Below are 25,297 nucleotides of genomic sequence, written 5' to 3'. Positions count from 1 at the left end.
CATAAATTACCCTTCAAACACCCAGAAACAGAATTACCAGGTCCAAAAGAACACAAATAATTCTACTCAAATTTTCATTCAAGTACCAGTTGTTGGCCCTTCCAGAATTTCAAAACTTTATGAAATGTCTGGTATTTTTATCTTAGAAAGATGGCAATCTTAATACTTGCATGCATGTTGGTAGGTGTTCACCAACGGCTGGATGGGTGCCCACCTTTGAACACCCACAAATCTGCGATTAATCCCACTTTTGACTGGAAGATCACTGCTTATGAACAACAAAATTGAAGTTACTCTTGTAGATGCTTTCATTTGCGCACGGGTGTCAGGTGCAATAATAGCTTTTGATTCAGGCCACAAGTGAGCAAGAAGCAGCCAGTGAGAGCTTGTGAAGACTGAGGGGCAGTGAGTGAGCGAGGTAGAAATAGAGAAAGAGAGAAGTGCAGTGAGTGAGGAAGATAGCAATCTACGGCCTTTTCTCCTGTCCCAGCCAGCGATATAGCAGTTTCACTGTCAGTCGCTGCATTTCAAGTATCACAAAGATCTCTCTTTATAAGAACTTATGGTCTCATTGCAGTCACTGTGACCTTGGGCTAAGTCATTGTTGCAAGCCAGAAGGTTAAAATGTACTAAATATCAAGTGCTCATTATAATGTACCAAGTATGCTACACATCTGCCCTCTGTTCCTTGCTTCTTGGGGGACCTGGATGCAAGGTAGGACAATTTTGAGAGTTGTAACCTCTTAATTCAAAACCTGTCCAAATATGACACAAATCATAAAAATGTTACATACACTCAGAATCTGCTACCTATAATTGAACTTTAATTCCAATCCGCATAAGACAGATTGTTGTAAGGTGCCCAAAATGGCACCCATATCTGTGCACACACTTCAAAAGGAGATCAGATACTGGTTCAACAGGTCTCAATCAGGTTTCTAAAGTGTAATTGGTCTGCAAAGTTAAAGTTTAAAAGGGAAGACTGCTGTCAAGGAATTGGCGTATTTGAGCTCCTATAGCGTGAATGGCTAGTCACAGCTGAAATTTGTAGGTGCTAGGTTCACTCGGAGAGCCTGCTGAACCCACTGGACCTAACAGCTGTGACTAGAAATTACTAGATCTGCCTGCTTTCTTAAACTGCAATATCCCTGGAACCATAAGCGCTAGAGAGGTGGGTCATCGTTCTGAGCTAGGGTGAATGGCTTTAGCCAACATAAACCTACCCTGGAAATGGTGGTGATGAGGGCTCCCACAGAGTTGGGGATGATAATGAGTGGTTCGGGTGGTGCTGGATTACTACTCTTGCAGGTCTAAAATGTCTACTAGTCCGAACCAGTGTTCAAAGCAGGTGTCTTCTTGTTTGGTGCTGGTCTTCAAAGTCCTCATGGCTCCAGGGCAGCTCAACACCCTTCTCATGTCTGCCATGCAGGCTTTAGTCATCTAAACCTTGCTCCTGTACTCCTGCTCTGAGGTCAGGTCTTCTCCTTGCACCAGGCAATACAGATTTATTTCCTTCCAGGCCAGCTCACAGCAGCTCAGTGTCTTTCTGTGGTCTGAAGTTTTTTGCAGCATTATGGGTGACAGTAACATTCAAATTCTTTTCCTGCTCAGGCATCACTGTGTACTATGGTGTCAGAGCTTTTCAAGATGTTAAGACAAACACAACTTCTTGACTCGTGGGGGGGGGGCAGAGGGGGCAGGATTTATCTAAAACTGCGGCCATTGGGAGAAATTGTGCCCACTGGCAAGAAGCCTCGGCCTATCGAGAGCTGGGGTTAAATAACATACGCCATTCAACCTATGGTTTTCTCAACAAAGTGCCAGTGTTGTCTCTGTGATTTCCACAATGTGCCCAACGCAAAGACAACAGGAATGCAACAGACAGCCACAGACTGTGCATTCGAGTGATGACTCAGCATGCCAAGCAGTCATAGCTTCTTGCCATGCAGGATTCGAGGCAACATGCTGAAAGCAGAAAATGCAATTTAAGTACGCCTTATCTCGCCAGGAACACTTACTAAAGTGAAGCGGAATAACACCTATATAATGCAGGTATATGACAGGCTTCCTTAGGCAGTAATGTGCAGAAATGTGTCTTTGCTGGAAAGAATCAAAGTTAGATTAGAAGAGTTTTGAATTTGATCAGGAATAGTTTGTAGTTCCATGTGAAGAGAGTCCCACTGCAGAGTGCCTGGACAGGGGATGGAATGACCTCCCCTGGTAGTTGGTCGGGAAAAAAGGACTGGCGTACACACTTCTTAACAGCAGAGACTGCAATTCTGGCCACACAACAGGGGCCAGGTTTTTTTGTGTAAACGTCAGGATGTACCTTTTCAAGCAGAAGGTGTTGCATGGGGCCGAAATTGCTAATGTATTAATTTTGTTCAAGTAAAATGTATTAGTCAATTCATTCATTTATTTATTTCCCGCTAAATGTAGATTCCCTGGACAATCCTAGATGGGCAACACGACTTTTCAAGGTAAAATCACTTGAGGAATGTCAAGTTCACAAGGAACCATGGAGGGTTACTCCTGCCTTGTATCGCATTCCCAAACAACAGAAAGCCCTTACATGTGCTGCATGAATTAAACAACTTACTTTGTATATGTAGGTGGGAGTCATTGGGAATTATGTCGTTTTATAAGTCAAAGTACTGCTCTTCCAGTGATACAGACCAAGAGACGTGAGCTCCTGACTACGATCTCGGTTATCACCAAACGTAAATCTCCTCACAGCATAGTGAGAGGGCAGTGCACGTTCTATGCTACAGGTGAGGATGCACACTTTGGGTGTAAATCAGCCACCAGCTGGAAGGTCAAAAACAAAGTCAAGGAAAAAAGAAACATAATGTCTAGCAACAGTTACACTTTGAAACCAGACCTAAGATGGGCAAGATAACACAGCACAGGAAAGACAGTGATCAAATGATTGAAAAAGTTAGAGAACCAGCAAGCAAAAGAGAAGAGACAATAAGTAACCAATGAAGTAAGGTGACAGAGGCATCATCTTACAAAAAGACAATGTGAAAGTGTGAGGGAGGGAGACAAAGAATGAATTAAAGAGCGAGAACCTGAGAGAGCCAGAGTATAATGGGAAAAAGAGAGTAACAAAAAAGAGGAAACAAATAAACAAAGAAGCAAAAGTCTAGTCACTGTGAAAAAATGAAAAACAGGTGAGATAAACCAAATTATAGGTCGTGCGAGGGAGACCATAGAAACGTAGAATGATATCAGAAACCTTTATAGAACAGATTAGTTATCAGGATGCACAATGAGCAGAGAAAAACTAATACATTATCAGTGAATTACTCTAAAGAAGAGGCTGGCTCTTCTCAGAGTAATCTTGCCCCAGGAGCCGACAGTTTAAACACTTGAAATGCAACATTACAATAAGCTTAGTATGTTTGGCCCCAGTTACTTGAAACCAGTGGTGTAACTTAAAATAATGCCTCCTCCCCCACAGGTACAGGGGCTGCAGGGGCTTACTTCACTTAAGCCCCTGCTTGGGACTTGATTTGGACTTAACGGAGATTTTTTAATAGAAACGCTTGATCTCTTTTTGCTTAAAAGAATAATATTGCCTAAAAGTGTTGCTAATAGTTCAGTAAACCTGCACATTCTCTCTTTCTTTTCTTTCTTTCATATTGCTGAGCAATCCTTATATTTAGTTTTATAAAGTACTTAATGTTGCTGGCTTATCTATTTCAAATACTGTAAACAACATTTTTTGTTATTAAACTTGTCGACCTCAAAAAGTATTCACATTTGAGATCTGCATGCCAGGATCAGAGTTATTGACTTGACAATTGCACCAGTTGCAAGCAGCATATGCTTACCTCACTAAGCAATCTTACCTACATTTTAAATTAATGAAATTAGCAAACATTCTTTTTGACTGGTCTGGGCTGGTATTGACCAAGAATGGGACTAGCACGCCTGTCGCCCACATTAGTGTGGAGTACTGGTCTGTGACACATATCATTACTGGGTTTCACCTGCTCTCTCTTGACATGGACAAGAGATGAAAGACCAGCTTTAGTAGGGTAGTTGAAAATACTAGGCACCAGTGCGACTTTACAGAACGAGTCAAGCGCACTGAAGAGTTATGAAGTAGTTTTTTTGGAAAATGTGGATATTTATTCTCGTGATCTGAAATATCCCACCATAAGTGACTTTGCCAGGAGTTGCACAGTTTGATACAGAAGATGCTGTAGACATGCAGATGCTGCAAAAATACATATCTCCTACAAAACGACTGCATTTTGAGACACCCAGGAGCCAAGCTATCGAAATTAGTGAATTGCTAACAGGTTGTCTATTTATCTGTTTATTTGCTACAGGGCCGCTTAACCCATCATAGGTCCATAAATGCAGAGGGAGAACCAGAGATCTGTCCCTTAAAAATAACAGATCAATGACTTAAAAATTTTTGCTGACGTAAGGAAAGAGAAAAACTGCAAAAAGGCAGAAGAAGGAGGGTGGGTTACAGGGCGAAGCGCAGAAAAGCGAAAGAAGAGGCACTTAGCCTTTAGCGTGCGTCAAATACAACAGAAATAGATCTTTTTTATCTCCAGTTTAGTCACCAGCCTCTTGTAATAAAATAATAAAAAACACATACAATATACATTCATAGAACGGCTTTGGGTCAGCTCCCTTCATCTACTCATCTGATCCGGTGTCATTCACATTTTACTTCCCCCCACCAGAGCATAAAGCCTACTGCAATGAGTCAGCCCACTTCAGGCTGAAGCTGTCCTGCACTGTGAATGAATGGACTGTACTTGTCTAAAGTGAAATCCACTTCAATGCCAGGTCTGTCGGGACAATACTTTACTCTGGCAATACTTTTTTCTTTCCATGTTGTAGTCTTTTGTCTTAGTCGGCCTTGAGTATTTAAACTATGTTTCTGGTTCCAGTAATTGAAATCTAACAGTAAAGGTTTTTGCACCAGTAAATGTCATATTGCTCTGTGGTGTGCGTTCAAACTAAAAGGGTAGCTATTTCAGTGCCAGTAGGCATAACTATAGTGTTCAACTAAAGCCATATGAGATTTTTTTTAAGTTAACAGTTTTATTGCAAGTGTATAGTTGCCAAATTTATGTGGCCGTGTTTGTTTTCTTCTTTTTATTTTTGGGTATTTATTCTTGGGTCGCATGAGTACAATAAAAATTAAAAAATAACCCTCACTGCAGCATATTACTGCCAGATCTCTCAGAGGTGCCACTGCTTGTTTCTATTTTGCAAACCCTAAATAAGTATTGTTGAGTGGTAGAGGTTCTTGTTCCCAAACAATTGACCTTGAAATCTCTTAAAATCGGAGACCCTGTTATTTCCCAGGGATCTTTTCCAAGGCAGATTTCAAGCAGTACAGGACTGCCAACAAGCTCTGAGCAGCCTGGACTGCCTAAAATGCTAATAAAGTTCCCAAAGTGTGATCCTTTATCAGTATTGGGGTGAGGGGAGCTTTAAAGGTAATTTGGAGTATTTCACCTTTAAAATTGCACTCTTGTTTTTGTCACTAAAACACAGCTCTTTTTCCCAGCGTGATGCTCCTTTTGGCCAATGCCTGGTCCTACTCTGAGATCAGTTGAAGCCCCCACAGAGAGGCCCATCCCCCAGGTTGAAGACTTCTGATGTATCATGTATGAAGGAATACTGCTTGTTTTTAAAATAAAGGTGGCTACAATGCCGGTCTTCTTCTGTCATACCTTGAAAGGTGACATCATTTTTGAAGATTTTTTCTATTTTTCTATTTTTGATATTTCCAAGATCTAAAAATGGAGGAGAGATGCTAATACTGAATCAAAACATCGGCTTTCTGTTAATAAAGTCTGGTTCTGTGCCATTTCAAGTACAGGGGTGCAAGAACTGCTGTAAGTGTTTTATGAGGAATGCGGTGCTGCTAGAGAGAAGTGCAAGTAGTAGATAATTTGATGTGTGACTGTCCTGCAGAAAAGTGCTGGCACTGTGCCACTCAAGATGTGACAGTCCTGCAAAGGTGTTCTAGAACTGTTCTGCTTAAAGCACAGTCATGCCATCTGAGAAGGGCTGATAGTGCCCCTATCAGGGCCTCATTCTTAGTTGTTCTAAATTCCCAAGTTGGGTGGAAAAGAACATTTATGCCTGAATTCTATATTCCAAGAAATATGGAAAACCTGCATGCAATAATAATAAATGTGGTATTACTTTTAGTATTTCACAGGAAACTCACCAGATGACTCCAGGCAAAAGAATATGTCCCAGGGTAAAGGGGTGGAATTTGGTAATTAAAAGTGGTGGAAGTTAGCGTGATAACACTAACTTCCCCAGTAACTCATCATTTCATAGTTAATAGCTTAGAGTTCCTATATAAGACTGTATCCAAAATCACTGACCCCTGCAATATTTGTAATTTTGTGTACAACTTTACAGCTCAGGGATTTGTGACTGAGACTGGTAATCAGAGGAGTAAGGAAGAGCGGAGAGGTGCATCGGGAGGGGCAGAGGAGAAGCATGTAGTGCGGGACGTTCATGATTTGCGCATGCTCTTTTGGATCATTAAAAAATGGATTGCTCTAACTCCGCTTCACATGTACCCAGTCTTGCTGACTCACCCGAATGTAACCAAATCATGCAGACCTGTTTTCCTAAACTTTAGCACAATAGAGACATGCTGACTGTTCGCTGAATATCTTGATACTGTAAACCAGAAAGGTCCCCATGTTGATTGTATGATAAATGGTAGACACTCCACCTGTTTTATTGACACTGGCGCCAGCCACTCTGTCTTGAAAACTTTGGAATCCCCTTCATTACCTCTCTGTGTTGTCCATAGATACATTTGCGATTTCATACCAGCGTGTCCCCCACCACATTTCTGACCAAGTCTCCATACCCCATTACAGATAACCATAATTTTAAAAAAGTCCTACCTTACCAGCCAATCCCTTGACTCAGGACATTTTGTGCAATCTGAATTTCACTGTGTTTCGCACACCTGATGGAGTCTACCTCAATATATCCAAACATTGCTAGAATGGGGCTGCTTTGTGAACACACAACCTGTCAACCTTTTTGTAAATAGTCCTGAATTAACACAAGACCTAATAGATTTACTTGCCCTCAATGGTGTTGTCTACCTGGACAAGTGATGTGTTGTTCATCTTTCCATGGAGCGTGTGAAGATTAAAATAAATCTACAAAAGAAGTGACCTCGAATCCCTTATTATCCCTAAACACTGTGGCTGGGGCAGGAAATCATTCTGTCATTGCTGACTTGATAAAACATGGATATATTGGGTATTAATGTTAGAAGGTATAATAAGGCAATTCTCTTTATAGAAAAGTAGGAAAGACCAACATGTACATATTTGTCCATAATCTTGGAGGTATCAATAATGTGTTTATTCCTGGTTTTCCTCTAGTTCCTCTCCCTGCTACCATTCTTTCTTATTTCAAATTACCATGGGTCACATACTCTCTTCTTAGGCTTTCATTTACCAACATAATGCATTAAGGAAGTAAAGTTATTCTTTCACGTCTGTTAAACCATCTCAAGAAAAATACTCGAGAAAAATGTCCTGCCACTAAATTGAACCAACATGGTCAAGCAGGGAACATGAATGTACTGCAAACAGGGGAGTTTTCAGAACTATCCTAATTGATAGTTGATGCACATTAGAGCGAAGAGACTGTGGGAGCCGGTTCCATTCTAGACTTGCAAGGACTGTATGGGAACTTCCTCCCTTCTTAGCCCGGCGAATCCTGGGCATGGTGACAAGCAGCGCAGAGGCTGATCGAAGAGCTCTGATTGGATGGTACTGTGTGATCCTGTTGATTAAGTAATGTGGGCCAGGCTTGTAGAAAGCACAGTTTATGGTGGTCGGGGTTTTAAAAAGAATCCTTTTATAACTGGGAGCCAGATCAGATCGAGAAAATGTTGCGGTATTGGGTCTCACTTGGGGATGTTCAAGAAAAGGTTGGCAGCTGCATTTTGCACAGCAAGTAGTTTTGTAATCCATTGTCAGGGAGACCCAGGAAGAGTATATTCGTATAGTCAAGCTTGGAGGGAATAGGCACATGGAAGGCCGTCTTACGCTGGATACGGAGGAGAAGATCCAGGAAGCTTCTGATTGTGCGAAATAGGGCAAAACAAATCCTCACAACAAACAAAATATGGGATTGGAAAGATGGTTTGTTGCCCAGCTTAATTCCAAGACTCTTAGCTGTAGTTGAGTGCGTAGTTGAGGTGCGAGGTCAGTGGGCCATCAGTTGGATAACCTTTGCTTGACCACGCAGAAGGGTTATGTTACATTAGTAACTGATCTTTTTCAACTAATTGCTTTACAACGCATGCATTTACATTACTTATTCATTTACAACGCATGCATTTACTTTCCATGCGGTGTAAAAGTTTATAGGATATTATTAAAAAAGGTCGTAAAAGCAAGTCATTGAAAATGAGTTCTTCTGCATGCTGACATCATAAATGGTCTGCTATTTGGCATCCAGAATCCTGACGCTGGGATGAAAGATGTTTGCAGATCAAACCACGGAAATTGGAAAGTAAGTCCAGTGACCTGAATTATTTATCCATGTTCTTGAGTAAAGAGAACAGTGTTATTTCTGTTCCTGTGCCTGCTACAAATTAAAAGTGGTGAAATGCTATACAAAATACGGGGCCTAACCTGGAGATCTCTTGATGGTGTGGATTAATGTCATCCATTTTCGATGCCTTTTTGGATATTGCATTCAACATTTAAATGAGAGCTGGCAGGCTGTAGAACTCACAAACATAAAACTATTTATATTTATTTTCCAAAAACAACCCTGCTCATTAAAACATCAAGAGATTCACGGTTAAAAAGATAGCCTGGTAGTTTTTTAAACAATGCTGCTTTGTTTTTGTACGCAATTTAAATATTGCTTCCATTAAAGTGCATTTAATGGAGATGTAAAAACTGCATTGCACTTGAATGTGCCGTCTTTGATTTTGTTTAAATGATTGACATCCACCAGAAGGATCTCCCTTTTTCCGCATTACACTGCACATGGCTCTCGCACAGCCAGTGCCGGACATCACTCAGCCAGGATTTGAAGGTGGCAGCTGTGTCTGTGGATGAAGGCTCAAAAGTAAGGAGCAACTGGGTGTCATCAGCATAAGAGATGATCTTGAAACCATGCAACTCTACAGGTTTTAGCTAAGAGGGGGCATGTAAATATTAAACAGAGTAGGGCTCTGAGTAACTGCTTACAAGGTGAGACAAAAACAGCAAATCAGATGTCTTGTTCCCTAACCTCCTAAAAGGATTTTCACTAGCTGCTTGCAGTGCCACTAATGTCAACAACTTGTTGCAACTGAAGCAGAGCAGATTTGAAGACCATGTATAATGCTATTGACAGATTCAACAAGATCTTCCCTTTTTATTCACCATATTGACTTCCAGAAGAGCTGTTTCCATGCTCTGGCAGGGGCGGACACTTGGCTGACTGCAGTGAAAAGGCCTTCGAGATAAACCAGCTTTCAAGCATCTGGAGGCTGAGGGAAGCAGGGATATAGGATGGAGATTTGACATAACTGACAGGTTGGTAGTGGGTTTATTTAAGAGAGGAACCACTTTAGCTGTTTTCCAGCAAGATGGTACATCTGAAAACTTCAAGGGGTTGTTAAACAGTTAATTAAGCAGTGGGGTAATAATTTCAGTACCAGATTTACACTGCAGAATGACTTGTTTGGTTTGTTCAATGGAGATAGGCCCAAAACTGTCAAGAGAGCACGCAGGAGCAGGTGAAGGCAGGCCGTCAAAAGCCGCCCCTTACCTTGTGTTATAGACTCACTGGACATGCCGCCGCTCAGTTTGATAACATCATGTCCATTTCTGTGACTATGTGATGCATCTGATAAAGACAGAAGAATGTCTCCTCCTTTAGGAAGTTGTACTTGCCATGTATCCATTAGGGTCAGCTTAGTGATAACTCTCTGAATTTTTCCATGTTGGTATTCAGAGCACTATGGCTGATGGCAGACCTATTAGTTCTTGGGTTGAGGAGTGTATTGCCATTTCCTGTCCATATTTTAGAACAGTTTACGTGATTGCCTCATTTATCAGTTGCCATTTAAGGTTTCAACAGGTACATTGGGGCTAGGTATTTAAAGGGTAAATGTTCTTGCCGTCTGCCACTCCATACATATAAAAATATTTTAAAAGACACACTTGGACTTCCCAAATCATTATCACTCTAAAGCTAGTGGCTTAATTTAGAAAAAAATATTTCCCCTCCTCAGGCTCTTGTTAACTTTGTCCCATCTTCTTACAGAGGTTCATTCTTTCTAAAAGAACATTTTGTAATGTTCGCAGTGAAGTTCAACTGATATCTATAATGCAAACCTAGGCCCTGCACACAATTTTAGCATTTTAGTCTGTTTTAGTGTGCTCAAATCCAGTTTGCTCATTTTACTTATGGCATACAGGCAATTGTTAAGAAACATGTCCTTTTTTTTGGCTTAAAAATAGAAAGGCCTTGGTGGCGGTTAAATGTGGATACTTTGTAGCCTGGTGTGTGAGATTTTCCTTCTTTCTTAAAGTTTTATGTTCGCCAGCTAATGTCAGCGTGTTGAGTAGTTAGGAGTGTCCTTAGATAGTGTCTTGTATATATGCAACAAGGTGATGGATAGGACGGGTTTACCCGTATGCTGAGTCATTTTAAGTGCACAACTGTTCCTAGGTTGCTTGTTTTCCAATTCAGAAAGAACCTGGCCTAGCAGTTTGAGCTGAACTATTCCCACTGAAGCAAGGTCAAGACTGATTTGCATATGGTCTCCAATCTGAGGTGGCATGGTTTACAAAATAACAATGGACTGGGATGTGGCCCCAAGTAATTACCAGTGGCTGAGATTAATTCAATCATTCTAGCCATCACTTTTGTGTATACTTTTTCATGTGATGCATTCATTCTTATATTTACTACTGTTGGAAATGACTCTTTCTGTAGGGGTTCCCAGTCGTTTTGCTTCTTATCTCCTGTTTTTGATCCTTTGCTGAATTTCGTTTTTGCTGGCTCTCTGGGCACTTGCAAGTGCTATCTGACTTAATGGTATTAGTGATTGGTTTATCCATGATTGGCATATTTGACTTACTAGTAACTCCCTAGTATAGAGCACCATATGTGCCCAGGGCCTGTAAATCAAATGCTACTAGTGGGCCTGCAGCACTGATAGTGCCACCCACATGAATAGCCCTGTAAGCATATCTCAGATCCGCCGCTGCAGTATCTGTGTGTGCAGTTTTGAACTGTCAGTTTGACCTGGCAAGTGCACCCACTTGCCACGACCAAACCTTCCCTTTAACTACATGTAAATCACCCATAAGCTAGGCCCAAGGCCGCCCCATGGGCAAGGTGCAGTGTATTTAAAAAGGTAGGGTACTGGTGTGTTTCACATGTTGTGATAGTGAAATACTGCTACATTTGTTTTTCACTATTGCAAGGACTATCTCTCCCATAGAGTAACATGGGGATTGCCTTGAAATATCTTTTAAGTGTAATTTCCCATTGGGAGAAGATCAAGGTATGGAGTCTGGGGTCTCCTGGTTCACAATTTATTAAAACATCTTTTGGTGAAGTTGGTTTTTAAATTGTAAGTTTGAAAATGGCACTTACAGAAAGTGGACATTTTCTTGCTTAACCAATTAGTGCCTCTTCCTGGCTGTGGGATACACGTCTGGGTCAGGATGACAGATGGGCTGTTTGTGAATTCACTCAACACAGTCACACAAAGGGAGCTGAGGTGTCCCCTGGGTATCTGGATGGGTCTTCCTGGACTAGAGTTGTGGGAGGAGCTGACACTGGTATAAGAAGAGGGCTGTGCCTGTTCTTACACAAACCAGTCCCTGACCCCTGGAGTGTGTCTGGGGCCAGGGCAGGAAAGGCAGGGTCTTGCACAATACAAAGACTTTTCCTTTTTTGTTTGTCTACTTCAGAGGCAGAATTGGGTATACGTACTGGACCTTTGACCCCACAAAGTTAGAATTCTTCCAAGGGCTTGGACTGAGCTTGTCTCCTTTTAGAAGTCTCAGGGACATCAAAAACATAATCTGCCAGCACATGGACTCTCTTGCTGAGAGTCCTGATTCACCAAGTGGTGCCAAATCCGGTCCCTGGGCCTTTGGGAGGGAGTTAGGTGTAACCAAGAAGAATCCAAGTACATCGACTCCAGAGCAACTTGGAAACTGGCACCACTGTCTGAGTCCATGCTGCTGCCTGGACCAGAGTTATGGTGCCTGCTGAGTGCAACAAACTTGACCTACACTGCAGGTACGACGCCGCTCTAGCACCTCTGAAGTCCCACCACCGGATGAATCCTAAGTGAGTCCTAAGTCACTGAAGTCTGTGACACCCAAAGTCCAGCAACCGGGTGAGTCCTAAGTCACTGAAGTCCGTGACACCCGACTCCGCCGCAGCACCTGTGGCCTAGTGGTGTGATTGCTACACCACAAAGTCAACTTGATGGATTCATTGCTGGATTCATTGACCCCACTGGAACGTAAGGAACCAACACTGCATCACCTCCCCTGCAATCGTTAGGAACCAGCTTCTCACCTCCCCTGCCAAGCAGTAAGGAACCACAGCCTCACCTCCTCAGTAGCAGTAAGAACCCAACGCCGCACCGGCTCCAGCGATGCCTCACCTCCCTGACTCAGTGCAACATCTTTGTTTTCTCGTTATCCAAGGTACTGTACGTGGGGTCCGTTTGATTCCGTGACCGACTCACACTCCCAAGCGACTGGCGTCAGACTGTTGGGAATGACTCTGTCAAGATGCCGTGATTGTCCCAGTTGGAGCTATTGTGTTTCTAAGCGCTATACTAAGATTTAATTTTCAAAACTTTGTATCTTTACTTGTGTATGTTGGATTTTTGGCATTTTGGTCTTGCTTTACTCAGATAAATATTGGCTATTTTTCTTAACTGGTGTGGAGTACTTCTGTGGTGTTTTCACTGTGTTACTCTGTGTGTGTGTGTGTGTGTGTGTGTGTATACAAATACTTTACACATTGCCTCTAAGATAAGCCTGACTGCTTGAGCCAAGCTACCAAGGAGGTGAGCAGGGACTATCTTAACTCTGTGGTTCCCATACCCTCACTAGAGTGAGGGTTCCTACTTGGACAGGGTGCAAACCAATGTCAACTAGAGACCCCATTTCTATCATTGGTGCTCAGCAGTGAGGATATGACTTGCATTTGTACTTGACATACAGTGATTGGTGTACACTACTTCCATAACACATTTTCTTGTTTTGGAGAAGAGACAGGAAGCATAGTGGAGGGCAGCTTTTAGAGGTGCAATCTGGATGTTAGGAAGGCCGGTGAAGAACTGTGAAAGTATTCTATTCTCGATTTGACCACGACTTGATTTCAGGTCTTCATGTCAGAGCTTGGCAAGTAGTGGTAAATGCTCAGAATGATTCTGAGCTGGTAGCTGGCGCTTTGTGCGATTTCCTTTATATGGGTGTCAAGGTTAAGATGGAAATCCAGGGTTAAACCATGCGATTTTGCAGAGAAAATACATTCTGGGGAGTTGCCTATATTTTTCAAATGTTCAGTCCAGTCATTTAGTAATCTACAGTTTTGCTTAGGTGAAAGAACGAGTAACTAGTTTTCTGCGAGTAAAGCTTTAGCTTCATATTTTTTATTCATGTCTGAATTTCGTATATGCATGTGGTTAGGACCGTGAGGCTGTATAAGCAGTCATTTTTCAAACACCATCCATACCTCATAGGGGATGGCTCATCATGACAGGGTGCAACTCTAGGCCTTGGGAAATTCCTGTCATTCTTAATGCACTGTCATGCCTGCGCAGAACTATGGGATAATACGCAGGCATTTTTCATGTCAGTGAGGCACTTAGGCAGTGCTTAATTTGTGCTTGCTGTTACCGGTGCTGAGCACCGGCACTAATTTTTGAAGGCCGGGGCTTATTCTTATGCCTCAAGCATTTGCTGCAAGCAAAAGACACGTATGGGAAATATGGAGGAAGAAAAAACCAAAATGTCACAAAGGGAGAAAGTAGAAAGCTGTTTAGGAGGAGGGCTTTGAGCACCAGCACATTTTTATTTACAAATTAAACACTGCACTTAGGGCGACGATTACCATGAATGTGGTGGGCGTGTGTCAACTGCTGGGACAGCCTTCTGCCTATTGGGCATGTGTGCTGTAGATCAAGGAGATATCTCCTCCGTGGCAGAACAGTATGCACACATCAAGGCTGGGGCATGATTCCTTGCAACATGCATGACCCTACACAAATTTGTCTTAAATCCAAAACCATACCTAATCAACAAGAACTTTGGATAGAAAAAGAACCTAATCAATACTAAATTAACAGAATATTGCCAGATAATCAACATAAACAAATGTAAAATGTATTTCTCAAACAACCTAACCCGACTGTAATCAATCATCATGAAGTCTTTTAAGGTGTGTCCTCTTGCGTGGGTGTTATTAAGTGTTCATCAGCCTAATATCAGGGGCTCAGTCCTTTTGCTTCACATTTGCACCCAAAAACTCCACTGCTATGCCTACGCGTTTTAATCTCCTTAGGGGACTTAATTCAATGAAATCGTCCTCTGGACCATTTTACTTTGGTTTATGTTGATTATTTGTTAACAATCTGTTCATTTATTATTGATTAGGTTCTTTTTCTATCCAAAGGTCTTACTGATTAGGCACGGTTTTGGATTTAAGACAAATGTGTTGTAAAGTGCAATGAGTGTTCTTCTAGCACTTGCCACTAAATAGCATTTGAATGTGTTGTGAAGTACAACAGGGTTTCCTCTAGAATTGGACCTAAATGGTATGATTAATCTGTGGAAGCATTGTGTAAAGATAACTGAGTTCGGGGAAATTATGAATTAATTACTGTATATTAAATTAATACAGGCATGATAAAATGTTTGTATATTTAAGGTTGTTTTACATTGGTACAAAGGCATGTGAATAAGGGGTTTGATCTGTAAATTATATTGAGTATCCCTACCTTGATTCTCCTAAATTGGGTCAAGATTTATTGTGTAGGTGTTGACTTATCCAGAGCTTCCAATGTCATCTTAAGCAAAATCCACCTCCCCTAGCAATGTTGTGCTACGTTTGATGCAACTCTTTTGCTCACCAGCTCAACTACTTTGTCCACTGATTTCATCTTTTCCTTTTTGCTGTTGGTGGTCGGGCATTTGTAGTGGTCTTGTTCTCCTCTCCCTTATTCTATCTTGTTTTACACATTGTAGATTCACATTCTCTCACTCCTGTGGTTGCTCTGCTTCACGACAGCTGGGCAAAACCCCTCAGAATCCCCAGCTGGCTGCTAACACTTTTTGCACAATGCCTTTCAGTGCCAGCAGTCAAGGGTTCCTTGGCAGGCAATTCTTCTTTGATTTCTGATGGCTTTTAGGCATGATTGTTTTAAGGAGGATTGACACCTCATGAGCTCTGATATCTGAATGATATTTCAACTAGTGACCTTATTAAAATGTAAAGGTAAAACATATCAGGCTTATCATACACGGTGACGTGCATGCATCCTCTTTATACTAAATTAAGTATAGTGGTGGCGGTTTGAAGGTGGTGGGGTGTAAGACCAAATCCTAAATTTGCCTGCACAAGTGAGCATGCCCCAGTGGGGCTTTGGCAGAGATGTGAGGGGTTGCAATAAATACTAAGTAACTGTATATATGGAACTGTCAGGCCAATGAAAGCCTGGCAGAGTCACCCAGAGTATAGCACTTCAGGGTGAGGGACCGAGAACATGACTGGGACTGAGGTCATCCTGACTGAGGTCACCCTGGTAATAATTTCTGAAACATACCAAAGTCTCAACTAGGACACCAGCGAGCTGTGCCTGAAGGTCAGATTATGACTCCTGGAGGACTATGCCTGGAGACAAGTCATCCAGAAAACAACTTGCAACATCAGGGCTGCTTCCATGTGACACTGGTGACTGTGTCAGAAACCCTCAAGTATTCAGAGTGGACAACCAGAGAGACTGAGCCTGAGACACTCAAGATTGTTTCTGAGACAGCCTAATGACTGTGCCTGAGACATTCAAATGACTTAGATAAAGACACCAACAGAGACTGTCTTGGCGCCTGAGACACCATGAGGGCTGTGTCTGACAGGGACACCCAGAGACCTATTTGTTGAAGCATGAAATCCAGCAGATGACTGTGGCTAAGACACCAAGGACTGTTTCCAACACACCCAGGTGGATGCGACTCAGACACTACAAGCAGTACAAACTGGGCATCTGGTGAACCAGTGTCCAAGACATCCGAAAGATAATGTCTGACAGTTAGATGCATGCAGGACAGTGCCTGGCTGGGAGTGAATCCTCTGTGTGTGCCTGGAAATGTGACATCCAGAGAATGATTTTAATGGAGAAACTCAGGACTGTTTCCGAAATACTTTGGTGAATGTGTGTGAGACACCCTGAGGACTCAGACTGAGGTCTATAGAGGTGTTCGGTGCAAGTCTGAGACATCAGAGAGTGTGTGCGTGTGTCTCTATTGAATTAGAGAGAGTATGTATCATGAACATGCAAAAACATGGGCAGATGCAGCAGCCTGTGCACTCTACATAGCGCAGGCTTCAAGGAGCTGCTTGGCCTGTGCTCTTACGTCAGTGACTACAATGTCACTCTTCAGGTTATAAAAGCAATAAAAGAAACATAAAGCGTGTTCGTGTGAAGAGGAAGCACATCTGACAAACATGGTTTCAATAAAAAGAAAAAAGTAACTACCACAACGCAAGCATGGAAGGACACTTGCCAAGGAAGCAGAATGTGGGCCATGCTCCAGCAGAGGGACAAACACAAGAAGAGTGGGCAGGGGGCGCGCACCAAGGCATAGCGCGCCCCCAATACAGGTGTGGGCCGGATTGGACCGGTTTCGGCCGGCGGACCAACTGTGGCTGCCGCAAAAATATTTAAAAATCGCGCCTTGACTTTATTGAGGAAACTGGGTCAAGGGTCTCTCATGGCAAAAGCCAATTGGCTGAAGGAGGTGTGGTGGGGGCTCCCAGGTGACCGGCAGGGGCAGCCCCAGTTAGTTTAAAAGGGAGGCTCAAGTCCCTCTAGGGTTAGGTTGTTTTCTTGACCCTGGGCTGCCCCTGACGATCGACGCACTCCTCCACAGGACTGGAGGAATTCTTTCGCTACATTTTTTTCCTTTCTTGGAGGATTCCTTCCTGCCACCACAAGAAGCCCTCGTGCTTCCTTGACCTCTGCTACCCTTGGCCTTGTCTTCACGTCTCTCTGGCCTGGGGCAACGGCAGCTGGTTGGGAGACACCACCTAGGTGATTTAAAGGTCTGCCTTGACCTTTTTGCAACCAACTCTTGCTGCTTTGCCCTGGTGTTGGGGCCCTGGGACCAGGAGAGGCATCACAGACAAGGTAAGGAGTGGTGGGGGTCCTGGTAGTATTCTGGGATGTTCTCTGCTGGTCTTTTTTGGGTTAAGAGGTGGGGCTTTCTTCAGGGGCTGCAGGGGCAAGAAGCAATTAGAATAATTTTGCCGTACATGATAAGTTTTTTGCACTGCGCTTATTTCGAGCAATTTAGCACATTTTTGGAGTGGGTTTTTACGCAAGTTTCGGGGTCACTTAGGGCCATATGTACGAACACATTTTCCCATAGACACAGAATGGGTAAAACCCTTTGCTACATCTGGCCCTTAATGTCATTCGTTATCTAGATGACTTCTTGTTCCTAGGACCAAGCGGGTCAGATAGGTGTGCTAAGTCTTTGATTGCATTCAAGTCTCTGATGTATGAATTTGGCATCCCTTTAGCTCAGGAAAAAACAACAGGTCCAGCCACATCCTTGGTATTTCTGGGCATTGAAATAGATTCGGTGAGAGGGGAGTGCAGATTGCCCCAGGATAAAGTCATGGCTTTCAGAGCATCCTTAGAAACCTGTTTGGCAGCCAAAAAAGTCACCCTGTATCAGTTACAGATATTGGTGGGTCAACTTAATTTTGCCTTGCGGATCATTCCAATGGGGCGCCCTTTATCACGCTCTATTGCTCAGTCTATGTCTGGCTTAAAGGAGAAGCACCATAGGACGCGGTTGTCTGCTGAAGTAAGGCAGGATTTAAGGAGTTGGTTGGCTTTCCTCCAGGATTTCAATGGGTCAGTGGGTGTGGCCGACCCCTCGGCGGTCCAATCAGGAAATCGGTTTGTTTACTGACTCAGCGGGTAGTAGAGGTTTCGGGGCCATTTTAGGTACCAGGTGTTGCGCACAGGCCTGGCCTCAGGCTTGGGAGACATCCGGGTTAGTTAAGAACAACACCTTCCTTGAGTTATTTCCCATAGTGGTAGCACTACACATATGGGTAGACCATCTTCGCAATCAATCTGTGGTTTTTTGGTCTGACAACATGGCGGTGGTCCAAAGCATTAATTTTCACCATGATAAGTGCAGAAGGGTGTTAAGACTGTTGAAGGAGTTGGTGTTGATCTGTCTGCAGAATAACATTCTTTTTCAGGCAAAACATGTTCCAGGTATTTTTAATAATGCATCTGATGCATTGTCTTGTTTCAAGTTACAGGATTTTCGGCAGTTCCACCCAGGGGCCGAGTTGGAGCCCACATATTTCCTGGGACAGCTGTGGAATCTTGGAACTCACCCTTGGCTGATCTAGTGGCAGCCAGCCTAGCACCAAAAACAAGAAGGGCATATGAGAATGCATTTCATAGATACATAAATCACACATCTGCCGACCCCTTGGCGCAGCCTGGTTCCTTGAGTAGTTGGTTGGGTTTTCTTGAGCTTTTGCAAGGGCAAGGTAAATCTGCTGCAAGTGCCAGACGTCACATCTCAGCTGTAGCCTTTTTTACCAAACTAGTGGGTGGGGCTGATCATTCTCGATCTTTTCTTATCAGACAGGCACTCAAGGGATGGGAAAGGCTGGAAGGGTCGATCCCGGACCAGCGGCGCCCCATTGACGTGGACAAGCTAGTAAAGATCTTGGGGGCCCTGACTGGGATCTGTGACTCAGATTTTGAGTCCACTCTATTCTTAGCAGCTTTTGCGCTTGCCTTTTATGGAGCTTTTCGAGTCTCAGAACTTGTGGCCAGGTCTAAGGAGGACATTCACGGCGGAATTTTGGTGACTCATGTTTTCTGGAAAGGGGGGGATTTGGTAATTACTATACCACGGTCCAAGACAGACCAGGCAGGAAGGGGCAAACAGTTAATACTGGGGAGGGCTGGTGACTTCAGTGGTTGCCCAGTACATGCAGTTAACAAGTACTTGCAGATTCGTCCCCAGGTTTCTTCCACCTCTTTGTTAGTCCATGCATCTGGGGTCCCACTTACTAGGTATCAGTTTTCCCAAGTATTGCAGAAAGCCTTACTGGCAATTGGCATGCATGGCACATTTAGTTCTCATTCATTTAGGATAGGGGCAGCGACAACAGCAGTGGGGCAGGGCTCAGTAACGAGACGGTAGAAGGGTTTGGGAGGTGGAAGTCAGATTGCTATAAACGCTATGTACTCCTCCATATGATCTAGGAACACCTTTTGACACACGTCAATGACCTCATGTGTAACGGTTTTTCCTTTCTGTTCTCAGGACCTCTCAGTTCACCATTGGGCACGTGGCTCCCGCCAGTGTTTGGGTTATTGGGCATTCCTTTGTGCGTCGGGCACGGCCGTTCTTCAACTTGTATCGCAGTCGGGCACAGGATGTAGGTCTCCGGTTTCTTTGGATAGCGAGAGGGGGTCTGCGCCTTGATGGTCTTCGCCAGCTCGTCGAGGAGGTTCTGCGACGGCGGCTTCCGCCGCCAGCGCTCATCACCCTTCAAGTGGGAGGCAATGATCTGGCAACAATCGTGAGGAGATCAGTTTTTGAGGACTTGATGGTGGAGATCTCCTGGATAGCAAAATGGTATCCAGGGGCTGTCATAGCATGGTCCCATATCATTCCTAGGTGGATTTGGAGGTCGGGCGCTCAATGAAGGCCCTTAATGAATCAGCCAGACGGCTGAACAGCCGCATGAAACGGCTTTTGAACACTTCTGTGCTAAGGACTGTTGGGCACAGGGGCCTTCAAGGGGAGGCAATGTTTCATGAAGATGGAGTACACCTGTCGGATGGTGGTCATACTGTGTTTGTTGAGAACCTGTTAGCATTTTCAATACAGTGTCTCTCTCAGAACTGAGCTTCTTGTCCTCAGGGGGAGGCCTGGTTGGTCGGTAAACCAACCAGGCCTGTGGGAGGGAAGGAGTCATGTTTCGGCACAAAACAGGTGGATAACCTTGGCATCAAAAATACTAGTGCAGGCAAACTCAAGACGATATCAGAAGCTTTTTGGCTCAAACCAGGGTGGCGGTGCTGTGGGTGTAGGAAAGGGTCTCGGGACGACCGCTACTGCGAATGTCCATAGCCCCCCCCACGGTACTCCATTACATGGCCCTGGAATTTTTTTATTTGGGGGGATGAGACTGCGCCAGGGGACCAAGGTATGGCCCGGATGCCCAGTATCATCCCCATTGGGTGCCAGGGGGGATCCCTTGCTTTGGGTTGGCTCTGGCATGGTTGGATTGGGGGACAATTTTCATGCTGGCCCGCGCCCCCTCTATTTTGAGGGGGCAGGTGAGTCTCGTCTTGTGAATCGTAGTTGGTTTTGGGGGGAACACGGCCCCCAGTTTACAGACGATGCCACAGGTGCCTGATGGGTGGACAACCATGTCTCCTTTTAAAGAACCTAAACTATTTGAGATGCATATTGTAAATAATTATGGAAATTTAAGGTTGAAAAGAAATACTGTAAATATGATGATGTTTTTTATGTCATGTTTATATGGTTGTGAAATAAATACGGCCTGAGAATTGTTATATTCTCTATTGCAGGAAGGTTTCAGTCTGCTTTGTTTACTGTGAACATTAAGTATGCTCCTCCAAGCAGTGGATCATAGAGGGGAAACCAGTGTGAACTATTTGGGCTATTTGTTTGTAGGTATCGATGCGGCCCCCCACCTGTAAGTGAAGCCTGCATGCGCTAACCAAAGACAAGCAAGGAAATGAGAGTGTAAATGAAGTCAACCAATGCAGTGGCGTAATGCAAAACGATACCCCCTTTCTTCCCCAGTAGAATGTGATGCCCTCTATCTCCCATATCTCACAGATATCCATTAGCCTTGGCTTGAATGTGGCTCCTTGAAGTTTTTGCCCTCCTTCCTTGCAACTCAGGAGCTGCAGGGGTCTGCTTTACTCCCCCGCACCAATGGTAAGTAATAGTCGGAATCTCCTCCCCTCTTAAGAAACAAATGTATTGCAATCGACAATACATGTGCCGTCTCAGGCAGTACTTAAAAATGTAATCATTGGGATTCTGAAACATGCCTATGAAAAGTCTTCTTTACTTTAACATTATGAGGGGTGTTTGAGGACTGCATGTTTATCCCAAGAGTTTCTCGTGGTACTATTGACAGATAACAGTTAATGTTACCCAACTCAATAGTATTCAATTTATCATGCTTAGAAGGATGACAGACTAAATACACCTGTTGGGATTCAAATCCTTGACCATGGGGACTAGCAGAAATCGCTGCATAGCAGGAAGAAATCCACTGAGCCACATGCTGCGCTTTACCTTCTTATTACAAGCAACGTCTGACTCAGGAATATCTTGTAATAAGAAATGTCACTAGGTGCCTGTCATAATGTGTTCCAGACACCTGGGTAGCTTGTAATGGCCCTGCAGGCACCGATATCTCTCAGCTCCCTCCTGTCATCTTTCACCAGCTGTGAGGTAGCGGCTTTCTGCCGAGCGCTCTGCCAGCTTTCACTTTCAGCCACCCAAACGATGCTCTTCAGCAATAAAACGAAACACTTACAAGCGGAAACATGGAAACATTGCTACTGAAGCCATCCGGACTAGTGTGCGTGTCATACCACACACACACCTGCCGGGCACAGAAAATGCTCCTCAGACGTCTAGTGTGCAAGTAATTTTTTAGAGAAGCACAATGTTGTCATCTTGTGATTTTGTCCGGAAAAGATCTGCATGAATTAAAGGCTGCAAAATCGAATCAAACATTTGGTTGTGAAATGCCTAGACTCTGTAAATTGTCACTAATTTTTTAATAGCACATCAGGGCAGATTATTGAAAAGATGCTTTCCTTTCACAGTATTCTATTTTATACAATTCATGTTTTTTTATCATGTGTTGTTATGTCGAATGCTGTTCATAAACTAGACAAATATTCAAGTGGTTTTGCATGGAGCAACAACATTTGTCCTAATATTTTCTTTATCTATGCGAACAGTATTGATGGAGGCGGGGTCGTCCATTGTATAAAATACAATGACATTCACAAAAGGAGAATTTTGCAAATCATCTCAGAGGCCCATGACTTACTTGGCCTGTCCTCTCTGTATGGTCACGGAATTCCCCTGTTTCTTGCGGTATCATGTTTATGTACAGTTAATGGCATTTTGTCCTGTATATTTAGTATAACTGTAACTATTATCCAGTCGGATGGTACTCGTCTGACCTAGGAAGGATGAAAGACTCAGGAACATATTCCACAAATGAACCTTGTAGTCTTCAAAATGAAACAGGTCAGGGGCAAGCACTTAACTTGCAAAGCTATCTCAATGACTTAAAATACTTTTATACCATGCAGTAGAAAGCTTGTGAATTGAAACTAATAAGCTGACATCATCTAACCTGGGAAATCTCAATTAGTATTAACTAGAGGCCATCCAGACCTACTGCGGCATCCATCTGTGTTTGTTCTGAAAGCTGTGTTTACTGTTGCCATTTTGTGTGATCTGCAGGACATGAGTTTGAATCGTGGAAATGTCATCACAGCATTCCCTCCTTCCAAGACTAGTAAACTGTAATAGAAACATCTATGATTTACAGTGCTTAAAGATGGCAAAACTGTACTTGTAAGCATTACATGAAAATAATAATTATTCGGGTTTGTAAAGGAGGCAGGACTTAATTTATCACAAGAAACTTTCAGAGACTGATGGTCCTATAGGGATATGGTTTTCGAAAAAATGTATATATTCCTATGTTTCTATGTCATTTATTGAATTTGTGTTATTTTGTGTGAACGTTGAGGGTGAACCTAGCCTTAGGCGACAATTTAGTGCAGGACGCAGCAAGTAGGTGTTTAAGAAATTTAAAATGTAGTTGAGTTTACATGTAAGAGTTAACACAAGTACAAGTCAGGTTGGGTAATGATCATGAAAGAGTGGGCAAGGGTGAATGCCTCGCTACTTCATGTGCTTACGTGTTTTCACTTCTCTTATTAACTGGTGTAGGGATGGGTTTTCTCTTGGCACGGTGACAGATCATTCCAGGATCCAGTAGCCTGAAAGAATTGTTTACTCGCCACTGCCCTTTCGTAGTTTGTGGTCAATGTTAATAAGTCCTGTAATAATTTATTAATTGTGTATCTTTGTACAGCACAGTGTGTGTCGTTTTTTGGTCACTTCACAGCGCTATAAGAAATATCAGTGTCTGAATGTGGAATAGCTAGAGTCCAGTTGGTAATGTAGGGCTCAGTCTGATGTTCTTCATTAAAGTACCCAGTAACTTCTAGCTATGTTGGAGCTATGTTGCTGCCTTTATGACTCAGTCCCCCAGCCTCCTCTCTCCCAAACGGAAATATCTACAACACAGGCCATCCAGGTAGACCCCTGTCTCCCACATCATAGGGATCATAAAACCACACCATGGGCCTTGCAGGATGAATTGCCAACTGATTGCAATGATAATTTACGTGCCTGACTCTCACTCCTCCTCCTTCATAGCTGCTGGGTGCTGTGCCCCAAGACATCATTAGACCACCTCACTTGTCACTCATGCATGATACCAAAACCTTCCTACAAATGATGAGAACTGATACAACGCTCATTCAACCACCCTTCCCCATGCTGTACCATATCACCCATCCCAAAATGCACATTGGAGCCCTATAACGGGGTATGAAGCGCCACATAAATGCTACAGTACAACACAAAAGGTTCAATTCACAGCAAGCTGGAAGAGTTCAATTTTCTCGCTCTTCAGATTCTTCAGAAATGGATGAAGTTAGGCCCTGCCTTCCAATCTGGCTAGGTTTGTTGCACAATGTCTACAAGGTCTGAAAATTCTTCTAAGCAGCATAGCTTCACTGGGTTGTTTGGGGGGTGACACCCCAAAATAAAAGCAATTGTGACTCGAGAGTTGGATCTTGGGGCCTTAAGACGAGTATGCTCTGGCTCTGTCTCTGTTGGTTTTCCTCACTGTCCTAACTTAACTAAGAGATCTTCACTGGTTAATTTTTAGAGATATATATGTATATACACACACACACACACACACACACTAATGGCAAACACACCAAAGGTGATGCAACAAATGCTTGCTAATAGTCTAATCACTGGCAATCACTTGGAGTATCATTCCAACCCATTGTTTTTCACCCACTGTCCCGCTCTAGACAGAAGCCCACCTAATGCAACTGCGTACAGATCCTCTTCATCATGGGAACAGTCCATCCCGAACTTTGGCCTTCTCACCCCTCCACCATGTGTCATGTTGTTTTTTAATTGATAAATTTGAGATTTACACCCTCCCCGATTCTCGCTCACTGAGCTACTGCCTTGCTTTTAAGCTGATTCCACTTCTTGGCAGAAGTTCTTCTGAGCCTCTGTGATTAACCTTTGTACTTGAAAAATCACCTTTGTGTTGCTGCCTGTGCCCAATGATACCATAACAAATGTGTAATGGAGGGGCCATAGGCTCCCCAAAATTAACCATGCTGGAGATTCAGATGATGAATAAGCAATAGAGATATCTTTAAATTTTGTGTTTATCTTGAGGTAGTTGAGTGTCCTTTAAAGACAAAGGTTAAATGTCAGGATATGTCTTCTGACAAATTGCTTCTTTTTTGGAAACTAGTGTTTACTTTTATTTCTCTGACTGAAAAGGGAGCTGGATTTTTTTTTAAATACCTAGGTGACAGGAAGTACTGGAAGTGAAAAGGAGGCTGTAGGGTGTCAGTTCAGTTGTTTTCTAACACAAACAAAATTTCAATCCCTGTAAATGAACTTCACACATATTTCAAACTATGTCAGCAATTACGAAAGAACAAACAAAACCCAGTTTTTGTAATTCTGAAGTGTAATGGAAACAAAGATTTTAATAGGATCAACACAAATTAAGACCCTTTTGATGGACAAATGATAAATATTCACTGAAACTGGATTTCCATACATTAATTATTGTTTGTGGGATATACAATTTTACCAGTGAAACTGTGTATCGCTGC

At 43.1% G+C, this 25,297-nt stretch overlaps 1 protein-coding gene across 1 annotated transcript in view; it reads right to left on the bottom strand.

The window, feature by feature from the left end:
- Positions 1 to 25,297, bottom strand: part of TRPC3 (transient receptor potential cation channel subfamily C member 3) — a 490,138-nt gene that overhangs the window by 105,997 nt on the left and 358,844 nt on the right. The gene's annotated exons all lie outside the window — the stretch shown is intronic.

Source organism: Pleurodeles waltl, chromosome 1_2 (assembly GCF_031143425.1).
Source record: "Pleurodeles waltl isolate 20211129_DDA chromosome 1_2, aPleWal1.hap1.20221129, whole genome shotgun sequence".
Lineage (NCBI taxonomy): Eukaryota > Metazoa > Chordata > Amphibia > Caudata > Salamandridae > Pleurodeles > Pleurodeles waltl.
Note: the sequence above shows the minus strand (reverse complement) of the source record. Positions and strands in the feature narration are given on the sequence as shown.